This window comes from Portunus trituberculatus, chromosome 3 (assembly GCF_017591435.1).
Source record: "Portunus trituberculatus isolate SZX2019 chromosome 3, ASM1759143v1, whole genome shotgun sequence".
NCBI classification, from domain to species: domain Eukaryota; kingdom Metazoa; phylum Arthropoda; class Malacostraca; order Decapoda; family Portunidae; genus Portunus; species Portunus trituberculatus.
The window spans coordinates 723,539-734,767 of record NC_059257.1 but is presented as its reverse complement, the minus strand read 5'-3'; the positions used below and the strand labels follow the sequence as shown (position 1 = coordinate 734,767).

Below are 11,229 nucleotides of genomic sequence, written 5' to 3'. Positions count from 1 at the left end.
GTCTATAGTTCAATGGGTCTCTTGTTACCTGATTTATAGATTGGGACAATGTTAGCTCTTTTCCAGTCTTGGGGCACTACACCTTCCCTTAATGAGGCATCAATTACTTCACAAACTTTTTCTGCCAGTTGCTCCCTGCATTCTCTTAAAATCCATCCTGATACCCCATCAGGTCCCACAGCTTTTCTCACTTCTAAACTCCCCATCATATTCTTGATCTCCTCCACAGTTACTTGAAACTCCTTCATAATCCCTTTCTGTTCCATTACCAGTGGTTTGTCAAAAGCAGTCTCCTTTGTGAATACCTTCCGAAAGCATCCATTCATAGCCTCTGCCATTTCCTGGGATCTTCACTGCATACTCCATTTACTTCTAAACTTTCAATACTTTCTCTATTTTTGATGTTGTTGTTCACATGTCTGTAAAAAGCCTTGGTTGGTCTTTACATTTATCAATTATATCCTTTTCTTGTTTCTTTCTTTCTTCTCTTCTAATCAACACATATTCATTTCTTGCTCTTTTGTAACTTTCCCACTGCTTAATCCGTCTTTTCCTTCTCCACCTCTTCCATGCATCCTCTTTTCTTGTTCTAGCCTTTTCACATCTATCGTTAAACCAGTCCTGCTTTCCAACTTCTCTATGTTGTCTTATTGGTACAAATTTTTCTCACCTTCTTTGTATATTTTATAAATTCCTTCCACTTTTCATTTGCTCCCTTAGCACTCTTGAATTTCATCCAATTTGTCTCTTGAAAGAATTTCTTTAGGTTTCCAAAATCTGTCTTGGCATAATTCCATCTTCCCACTTTATATTCTTCATTTCTTCTAGATTTCTCTTCATCTATCACCTTGAACTCCAAAACTGCATGATCACTCTTTGCTAAAGGGCACTCCACCCTCATCTCCTCAATGACCATTGGCTCTGTACTAAAGACCAAGTCCAGTCTTGACGATGCTCCTCTCCTCCAAACCTAGTATCTTCTTTGACCCACTGAGTTAACACATTTTCCATTGCCAGTGTCAATAGTGTATTTCCCATGTTGTCTCTGATCCTTCCATTGACCAGTCCTCCCAACACACCTCTTTACAATTAAAATCTCCCATCATTATAGTTCGTTCACAGCCACCCAACATTTCTTCCAGACATGTTCCTGTATCACTTATCATTTCTTCATATTCCTGTACTGACCATGCATTTGTCTTAGGTGGTACGTACACCACTATGTAGTGCCTCTTTTTCCTTCATTAGTTTCTGCTCTGATCTTTAGCACTTCTGCCTTTCCCATACCTTCTTTCACTTGATCCACCTTTATATCTTTTTTAACCAGCAACATCACTCCTCCTCCCATCTTACCTACTCTATTTCTTTTCCAAACATTATATTTCCCTTCTCCAACCATCATCAGGTCTTCTCCTCTCTCAGTTTTGTTTCAGTAAGACCCACAATATCTGGGTTCTTGTCCTCAAGTAATCGTTGAGTTCTAAAATCCCCGATATCACTCCATTTATGTTGGAATACATTACATTCCGCTCATACGTAAGTTTCTTTAGTCCTTTCTTACTGTACTTTTCTGGGTTATGAACCACTTCCTCAGTCTCATATCCAAGATTCTCCAGAAAACTCTTTCTTCTCCTCTTCTGTCCTCTCTTCATTTTTTTTTCAAAGCCTCCTTTCTCAACTCATTTAACATTTCTCTTTCCTTTTCACCGAGATCTCTTCTCAACCAAATCTTCCTTGTTGTTTCCTGCTGGGCTAGCCTCCATGACTTCTCCACCAATTCATCTACATCCTTTTGTGACTTAAGTTTGATTCTTATTGGCCTCATACCTTCTCTTGTGAACTTTCCAATTCTATGGAAGTCCTCTATTTCTTGTACTAGGTCTTTTCCTCCTCCTGCACCACATTAATGATATTATTTATCACCTTTTTATGTTTTTCTCTCTCTCCATTTTACTCGGTGTCTTATCCTCCTCCACACCAAATATCACCACACATCTCTTTTTGTCTACAGTTTCCCTCACCAATGTCTCATTTGATTGTGTGTCTGTGTGTGTTTTCCCCTACTTTCATACTGGCATGCGTACAAGCACATACATAGGCATTCACTCAGGCAAAACAACTTTACTATTTATACATATGGGTACAAAACATGATTTATAGTGGGCCTTTCGGCAACTAATGGGGCCCGCAGATGGCAGCTGTGTTGCCCCGCGCTACGGCAAGGCTGATGCGTTGCCGCAGCCAACCTGTCTCTCGAGGCTCCCCGCTGCGTTGGGTGATTCTTCTACCAATATCATCCAGTAAGTCATTGAAGTCTGGCCCGAGCACACCGCTAGTCTCCACAGCAAGCGGTGAGAAATCATACCTCCAGGCCAGGTGCCGTTGCCCCAGCAGCAAGGCACAGTCATTAATGTGGGTGCTGCAGAAGGTGTTTACGCAGTTGGCATCCCACATCAACATCTTGCCTCGTCTGAAGGAAAGACTGTAATGCCGTCTGGGCGGCCATAAGTCAAATCTCTTAAGTCAGGCACCATTTTTGTTGCAGCCCTCTGTACTTTCTCTAGTTTCCTTATGTGTTTCTTTAAGTTCGAGCCCACTGTATTGTTGCATATTCAAGCCTCGGTCTTATCATTGCAGTAATTATTTTCTTCATCATTTCTTCATCTAAATATACGAACGCCACTCTTATGTTCCTCAATAAGTTCAATACTTCTCCAATTATTTTGTTTATATGTCTCTCTGGCGATAGGTCATTGGTAATTGTCACCCCAAGGTCTTTTTCTTCATGACTGGTTTTATGTCTTCATTTCCTATCTTGTACATACTCCTGATTCTTCTTTCACTCTTGCCAAACTCTATTTTCTTGCATTTTGTCGTGTTGAACTCCATTTGCCATGTACAGCTCCATTTCCATATTCTGTCCAAGTCTTCCTGGAGTAGTTCGCAATCTTTGTCACATCTCACTTTTCTTAACAATTTTGCATCGTCTGCAAATAGGCTCACATAACTGGACACCCCATCCACCATGTCATTTATGTAGACCATGAACATTACTGGTGCCAACACTGATCCCTGTGGAACTCCACTCTCCACCAAGCCCCATTCTGATGGTCTGTCCTTAATTATTGTTCTCATTTCTCTTCCTACTAAAAAGTCTTCCATCCATTTTAGTAAACTGCCATGCACTCCTCCTACCATTTCAAGTTTCCAGATCAGTCTCCGGTGTGGTACCTTATCAAAGGCCTTTTTTAAATCCAGATATATTCCATCAGCCCAACCATCTCTTTCCTGTATTACATCTATCACCCTCGAATAGTAACATATCAGGTTTGTCGTGCATGAACGCCCTTTTCTAAAACCAAATTGACACTCACAAAGTATGTCATTTTTCTCCAAGAAGTCTGTCCATCTATTCTTCACCACCCTCTCACACATCTTAGCTACCACACTTGTAAGTGACACTGGTCTATAGTTCAATGGGTCTCTCTTGTTACCTGATTTATAGATTGGGACAATGTTAGCTCTTTTCCAGTCTTGGGGCACTACACCTTCCCTTAATGAGGCATCAATTACTTCACAAACTTTTTCTGCCAGTTGCTCCCTGCATTCTCTTAAAATCCATCCTGATACCCCATCAGGTCCCACAGCTTTTCTCACTTCTAAATTCCCCATCATATTCTTGATCTCCTCCACAGTTACTTGAAACTCCTTCATAATCCCTTTCTGTTCCATTACCAGTGGTTTGTCAAAAGCAGTCTCCTTTGTGAATACCTTCCGAAAGCATCCATTCATAGCCTCTGCCATTTCCTGGGATCTTCACTGCATACTCCATTTACTTCTAAACTTTCAATACTTTCTCTATTTTTGATGTTGTTGTTCACATGTCTGTAAAAAGCCTTGGTTGGTCTTTACATTTATCAATTATATCCTTTTCTTGTTTCTTTCTTTCTTCTCTTCTAATCAACACATATTCATTTCTTGCTCTTTTGTAACTTTCCACTGCTTAATCCGTCTTTTCCTTCTCCACCTCTTCCATGCATCCTCTTTTCTTGTTCTAGCCTTTTCACATCTATCGTTAAACCAGTCCTGCTTTCCAACTTCTCTATGTTGTCTTATTGGTACAAATTTTTCTCACCTTCTTTGTATATTTTATAAATTCCTTCCACTTTTCATTTGCTCCCATAGCACTCTTGAATTTCATCCAATTTGTCTCTTGAAAGAATTTCTTTAGGTTTCCAAAATCTGTCTTGGCATAATTCCATCTTCCCACTTTATATTCTTCATTTCTTCTAGATTTCTCTTCATCTATCACCTTGAACTCCAAAACTGCATGATCACTCTTTGCTAAAGGGCACTCCACCCTCATCTCCTCAATGACCATTGGCTCTGTACTAAAGACCAAGTCCAGTCTTGACGATGCTCCCTCTCCTCCAAACCTAGTATCTTCTTTGACCCACTGAGTTAACACATTTTCCATTGCCAGTGTCAATAGTGTATTTCCCCATGTTGTCTCTGATCCTTCCATTGACCAGTCCTCCCAACACACCTCTTTACAATTAAAATCTCCCATCATTATAGTTCGTTCACAGCCACCCAACATTTCTTCCAGACATGTTCCTGTATCACTTATCATTTCTTCATATTCCTGTACTGACCATGCATTTGTCTTAGGTGGTACGTACACCACTATGTAGTGCCTCTTTTTCCTTCATTAGTTTCTGCTCTGATCTTTAGCACTTCTGCCTTTCCCATACCTTCTTTCACTTGATCCACCTTTATATCTTTTTAACCAGCAACATCACTCCTCCTCCCATCTTACCTACTCTATTTCTTTTCCAAACATTATATTTCCTTCTCCAACCATCATCAGGTCTTCTCCTCTCTCAGTTTTGTTTCAGTAAGACCCACAATATCTGGGTTCTTGTCCCTCAAGTAATCGTTGAGTTCTAAAATCCCGATATCACTCCATTTATGTTGGAATACATTACATTCCGCTCATACGTAGGGTCTTGGATTAGGGACGGCCACCTGCTAAATCTTAAATGGCAAGATTTGTCTCACTTTGAGATTTGTCAGAATAGAGACTAATACACTCTAAGTGAGTACTTTTCCAGGTGAATAGTGCACACTGATAATGCTGAATGACTGGGCAACACAATATTAGATTAACCTTGTTTACAGTGTGAATATAACTACCAGATGTTAAAGACTGTAGCTCTGGTTTCAAGAGATATATCACGATGAAGAATTTCCAGTGTCTTACTAAGACGCCCTTAAATTAAATCACTTATATCTGATTATACAACACCATACGGCTTCATAGTTAAGCACAGGTTGGCTTCAGTGATCCGGAGTTCCCCAGTGACATCTGGTGGCCGCTCAATTCACCATCAGATGTGAAGGTTCAACCAGTACTGCTGCTATTTCAGAGGCGGGTGAGAGCGACCTGGTGGTGTTAAGGCACGAAATAACACCAAACTGGCCGGACGGATCCACTGAAGTCAAGGGAATCACACTGGTCGAATACGGAAATCCCAACGGGTGAGAGAGTGAGAGGGGAGTGAGTGAGAGAGTGAGAGGGGAGTGGGTGAGAGTGAGAGGGGAGTGGGTAAGAGACGGATTGGAGAGGGAAAAGTTTAGGAGAGAGAGAGAGAGAGAGAGAGAGAGAGAGAGAGAGAGAGAGAGAGAGAGAGAGAGAGACATCTCTCTCTCTCTCTCTCTCTCTCTCTCTCTCTCTCTCTCTCTCTCTCAAATAAACTCAGAATATAAACACACAACCGAACACCACTAAAACACACTCAAAACACCAAAACACAGAAATACACCCAAACACCTCAAATCACAGTCAAAACACAAACACGAAAAACACCAAAACACATCTAAACACACCCAAAACACACTGCAAACACATCTCTAAACACTCAAACACGTAAAAACGCACCCAAACACACTCAGAACACCCAAACACATCCAAACACAATCAACACACTCAAACACACTCCGAACACACCCAAAACACACTCAAAACACGTAAAGACACTCAAAATATATAAAGTCACACTCAAAACACACTCAAAACACACCACCGGAAATACACTCAAAACACACCCAAACATACTCAAACTCACTCATAAAACACCCAAAGCACACTCAGAATATCTCCAAACACACTCCAAAATACACTTAAATACAACCAAACACACAAAAACACACCAAAACACATCTCTAATCACCAAAACACACTCAAGACACACAAAACATACTCAAACATATATAACACACTCAAAATACTCAAAACACACAAAATACATTGAACACACTCAAAACACTCTCAAAACACACCCAAACACATGAGACCACCATAAAAATACTCAAAACACACCCACACACACTCAGAATACCTCCAAAAATACTCAAAACACACGCAAAACACATTCAAATCACACTCAAATCACACTCAAAATACCCAAACATATCTCTACACATCCCAACATACTTAAACACACTCAAAACACTTCCAAACACAGTCAGAATTCCTCCAAACACACTCAGGCTTACCAAAACACAGCAAAACACACACAAAACATAAACGTAACACACAAAACACACACACACACACACACACACAAAACACTCAAAGCACCATCAAAATACACAAACACCACTAAAACACACCCAAACTCACTCAGAATAACACCAAGCACACTCGAAACACACTCAAAACACACTCAAATCACTATCAGAACACCCAAACATATATCTAAATATCCCAACGCACTCAAACACACTCAGAATACCTCCAAATACACTCTAGCACACAAAAACACCAAAACACACACAAAACATACACAAAACATCCAAAACACACCCAAACACACACAAAACACACACAAAACACTCAAAGCACCATCAAAATACACAAACACCACTAAAACACACACAAACACACTCAACACACACCCAAAACACACATTAAACACAACCATAACACATTAAACACACCCAAAACACACTCAATACACTCAAAATACCTTCAAACACTCAAAAACACACTAAAACGCACTCAAATTACCATCAAAATACCCAAACACATTTCTATGTACACATCCAAACACACTCAAAACAGTCAAAGAACACCCAAACACATCTCTAATCACCCAAACACACCTAAAGCACACAAAAATACATTCAAACACGCCAAAACATACAAGCACACTCCAGACACACCCAAAACACACTCCAAACACATACAAAACACACAAAAACACACCAACACACATCTTTAATCATCCAAACACACTGAAGACACACCCAAACACACTCAAACACATCTTTAAACACACTCAAAGCACACACATACACACTCGTCACCTTGAAAATACTCAAATACATCTCTAAGCATCCAAACACACTTAAACACACTGAAAACACACTCAAACTCACTCTGAATACCGCGAAACACACTCAAACACAAAAACACCAAAAACACATCTTTTATCACCGAAACACACTCAAATTACCATCAAAATACACAAACACTACTAAAAAACACCAAAGCACACTCAAACACAGTCCAACACTCTCAAAACATTCTCCAAACACTCGAGACACACTCAAAACACCATCAAAGCACTCAAATCACCATCAAAATACACAAAGACACCCAGACACACTCTAACACGCTCAAATATACATCCAAACCTCCAATTTTCCTAATCCAAACACTTTTTTTCCCTTTCCCCACAGAGGTACAGCGCCACAGAGGTACAGTGGGTGTTCCAGCGGCGATGTGTACGAAGATGGTGCTCTGAGGGGATCCAAACGCGGGGCTGTGTATTACCGCTCAAACGCGACATGTACTGTACCACCAAACAGTGCTGGCTCGCGTGAGGCAGGAAGGCATCCATGCCAATACCACATCCATTGTTTTGAATGTGTTTGTAGGAAAAATTGTGTTTGGGTGTGGTTTGAGTGTGTTTGGGTGTGTTTGGAGGAAAAATTTGTGTTTGGGAGTGTTTTGAGGAAAAAGATGTCTGTTTGGGTGTGTCTTGTAAGTGTGTTTGTGTGTTTTGAATGTGTTTGTAGGAAAAATTGTATTTGAGTGTGTTTTGGATGTGTTTGTGTGTGTTTAGAGAAAAAAAATTGTGTTTAGGCGTGTTTCGAGGAAAAAAATGTCTGTTTGGGTGTGTCTTATAAGTGTGTTTGAAAGTGTTTGTAGGAAAAATTGTATGTTTGAGTGTGTTTGGGTATGTTTGGAGGAAAATTTTTCTGTTTGGGTGTGTTTTGAGGTTTGACTGAGTGTGTTTTGAGTGTGTGTGAGTGTTTGGAAGTGATTTTGAAGGCGTTTGGGTGTGTTTTGAGTGTGTTGAAGGAAAAAATGCGTTTTGGGTATGTTTGGGTGTGCTTGGAGGTGTTTTAAGTGTGTTTGGAGGTGTTAGGGTGTGTTTGTGCAGAAAAAAAACACTACTACTATTGCTACAACAATTATTACTACTACTGCTACTACTACTACAACTGCTACTACTACTACTACAACTACTACTACTACTACTACTACTACTACTATTACTATTACAATTACTTCAACTACTACTATTGTGTGTGTTATCTACGTACTAAAAACTCTCTCTCTCTCTCTCTCTCTCTCTCTCTCTCTCTCTCTCTCTCTCTCTCTCTCTCTCTCTCTCTCTCTCTCTCTCTCTCTCTCTCTCTCTCTCTCTCTCTCTCTGTGTGTGTGTGTGTGTGTTGTGTTATATCTGTGTTTAGGTGCACCGAGCGAGATTGTGTGGCGCATCGTCATCACCATCCTCATCATCATCATTGTCATCACCATCATCATCATCATCATCATCATCATCGTCATCATCATGTGTGAGCCTGGCAGTGTCCTGAGCGGGAGCGAAATAAAGCAATATTTGTCCGTGTTGGCGTTTGTTTGACTTGGTTTGGTCATTCATTTGTCATTTTGTCCTTGGCTGAGTGAGAGGAGAGACGAAAGGCTGACTGGGAGAAGCGAAGGAGATGAAGGGGAAGGGAGAGAGAGGAAGGAGAGAAAGGAGAGGTAAGGACGAGAAGACCGAAGAACGCGAATAAAGACACCACCAACATGACGAGGGGAATAAACAAAGCAAACAAGCCAAAATTTAAATCCGTAAAAAAAATAAACGAAATTACGAGAATATCAACAATAAACTAAGGGAACATAGATGAATAAAACGTAATAATGACAGAGAGAGAGAATGAAAAATTACGCGAAAATAAATTCCCGTGAAGATGAAATAGCGATGAAAACGACGCGAAAATAAATTCTAGTGAAGATATGAATGAGCGAATGAGTGAATGGTACTTAATGGTAGTTAGCTCGGTAAGCAGCGGCCGCTCAACACCCAGACTTATGATATGCTGTTGCCGGGCACTGTGTGAAGACGTCTTAGGGGCGAGAATTGTGGACAGCGAAACATAAGAGAGGGTGTTGTGCTGGTGAGGAAGGATTTGAAGGAGCGAATGAGCGAATGGTGCTTAGTGGTAGTTGGCTTATTAATCTCCACTGTATATTCAACACCCAGACTTATGATATGCTGTTTGGCCCTGTGTCAAGACGTCTTAGGGCCGAGAATTGTGGACAGCGAAACATAAGAGAGGGTGTTGTGCTGGTGAGGAAGGCAATCAATGAGCGAATGGTGCTTAGTGGTAGTTATATAGTTCATTAATTACCCACTCTCTTCTCTCTACTCTCTACTCGCTGCTGTTTGGCACTGTGTCAAGACGTCTTAGGGCGAGAATCGTAGACAGCGAAGCATAAGAGAAGGTGTTGTGTTGGTGATGAAGGATATTACTGAGCGAATGAGCGAATGGTGCTTAGTGGTAGTTATATAGTTCATTAATTATCCACTCTCTACTCAACACCCAAACTTATGAGAAGCTGTTTGGAAGTGTGTTTAATGAAGGCGTCTGTGTGACTCTCTAGCCAGCTGATTCACACTGTAATTAATATAATACGTTTTGCATTTTCATTCATTACTTTATGGTTTCCTGAGTCATTTATTACTGTTTCTCCAGCTCCCGGTACACTGTGATAATGACATATCAACTGTTACTTGTTAAAGGTTTATTGACCAATAGTCTACAAGATATACATACGTACATAGATATATACACAATGACAGACTACATGTACATTCAAATACTCCAATGAGGCACCAGCCCGCCGCCGGTGGAGTGGCGAGATGATGAGCTGCTCTCCATCCTCTGAGCTGCCGCAGCTGTGGCGGGCAGCTGTGTTAGTGAGGTGGGGTGGCGCCCTTACCGCCCTCCTCATCCTGGAAGCCGTCATACAGCTCCTCCCTGGTGCAGCAGCCCAGCCTCACACGCTGCACCAGCACCACGTCGTCAGCGTTCCTGGTTAGTGGGCTGCTGCTGGTGCTATTGCTGGTGGTGGTGGGAGGCGTCGAGCGGATGATAGCGAGAGAGAGAGCGATACTAATAATGATACATTTTTCTATACACACACACACACACTACACACAAGATCACGTGGGCGCACGGACACATACACACCTACTTATATGAACAAACACGCAAGCACCCGCGCGCACTCACACACACACACACACACACACACACACACACACACACACACACACACACACACACACACACACACACACTCACTCTCAGGACTCTCTCTCTTTCTCTCTCTCACACACTCTCACACACTCACACACACACACACTCAGCTCACACGTCTGGCTGTCTCGTCACACACACACACACACACACACACACACACACACACACACACACACACACACACACACACACACACACACACACACACACACACACACACACACACACACACACACACACACACACACACACACACACACACACACACACACACACACACACACACACACACACACACACACACACACACACACACACACACACACACACACACACACACACACACACACACACACACACACACACACACACACACACACACACACACACACACACACACACACACACACACACACACACACACACACACACACATGTGAGCAACACACACACACACACACACACACACACACACACACACACACACACACACACACACACACACACACACACACACACACACACACACACACACACACACATATATATATATATATATATATATATATATATATATATATATATATATATATATATATA

At 41.4% G+C, this 11,229-nt stretch overlaps 1 pseudogene; it reads left to right on the top strand.

Annotated features, from left to right (window-relative positions):
• The window catches only part of LOC123508286, a 44,331-nt pseudogene that overhangs the window by 22,554 nt on the left and 10,548 nt on the right, over window positions 1-11,229 (top strand).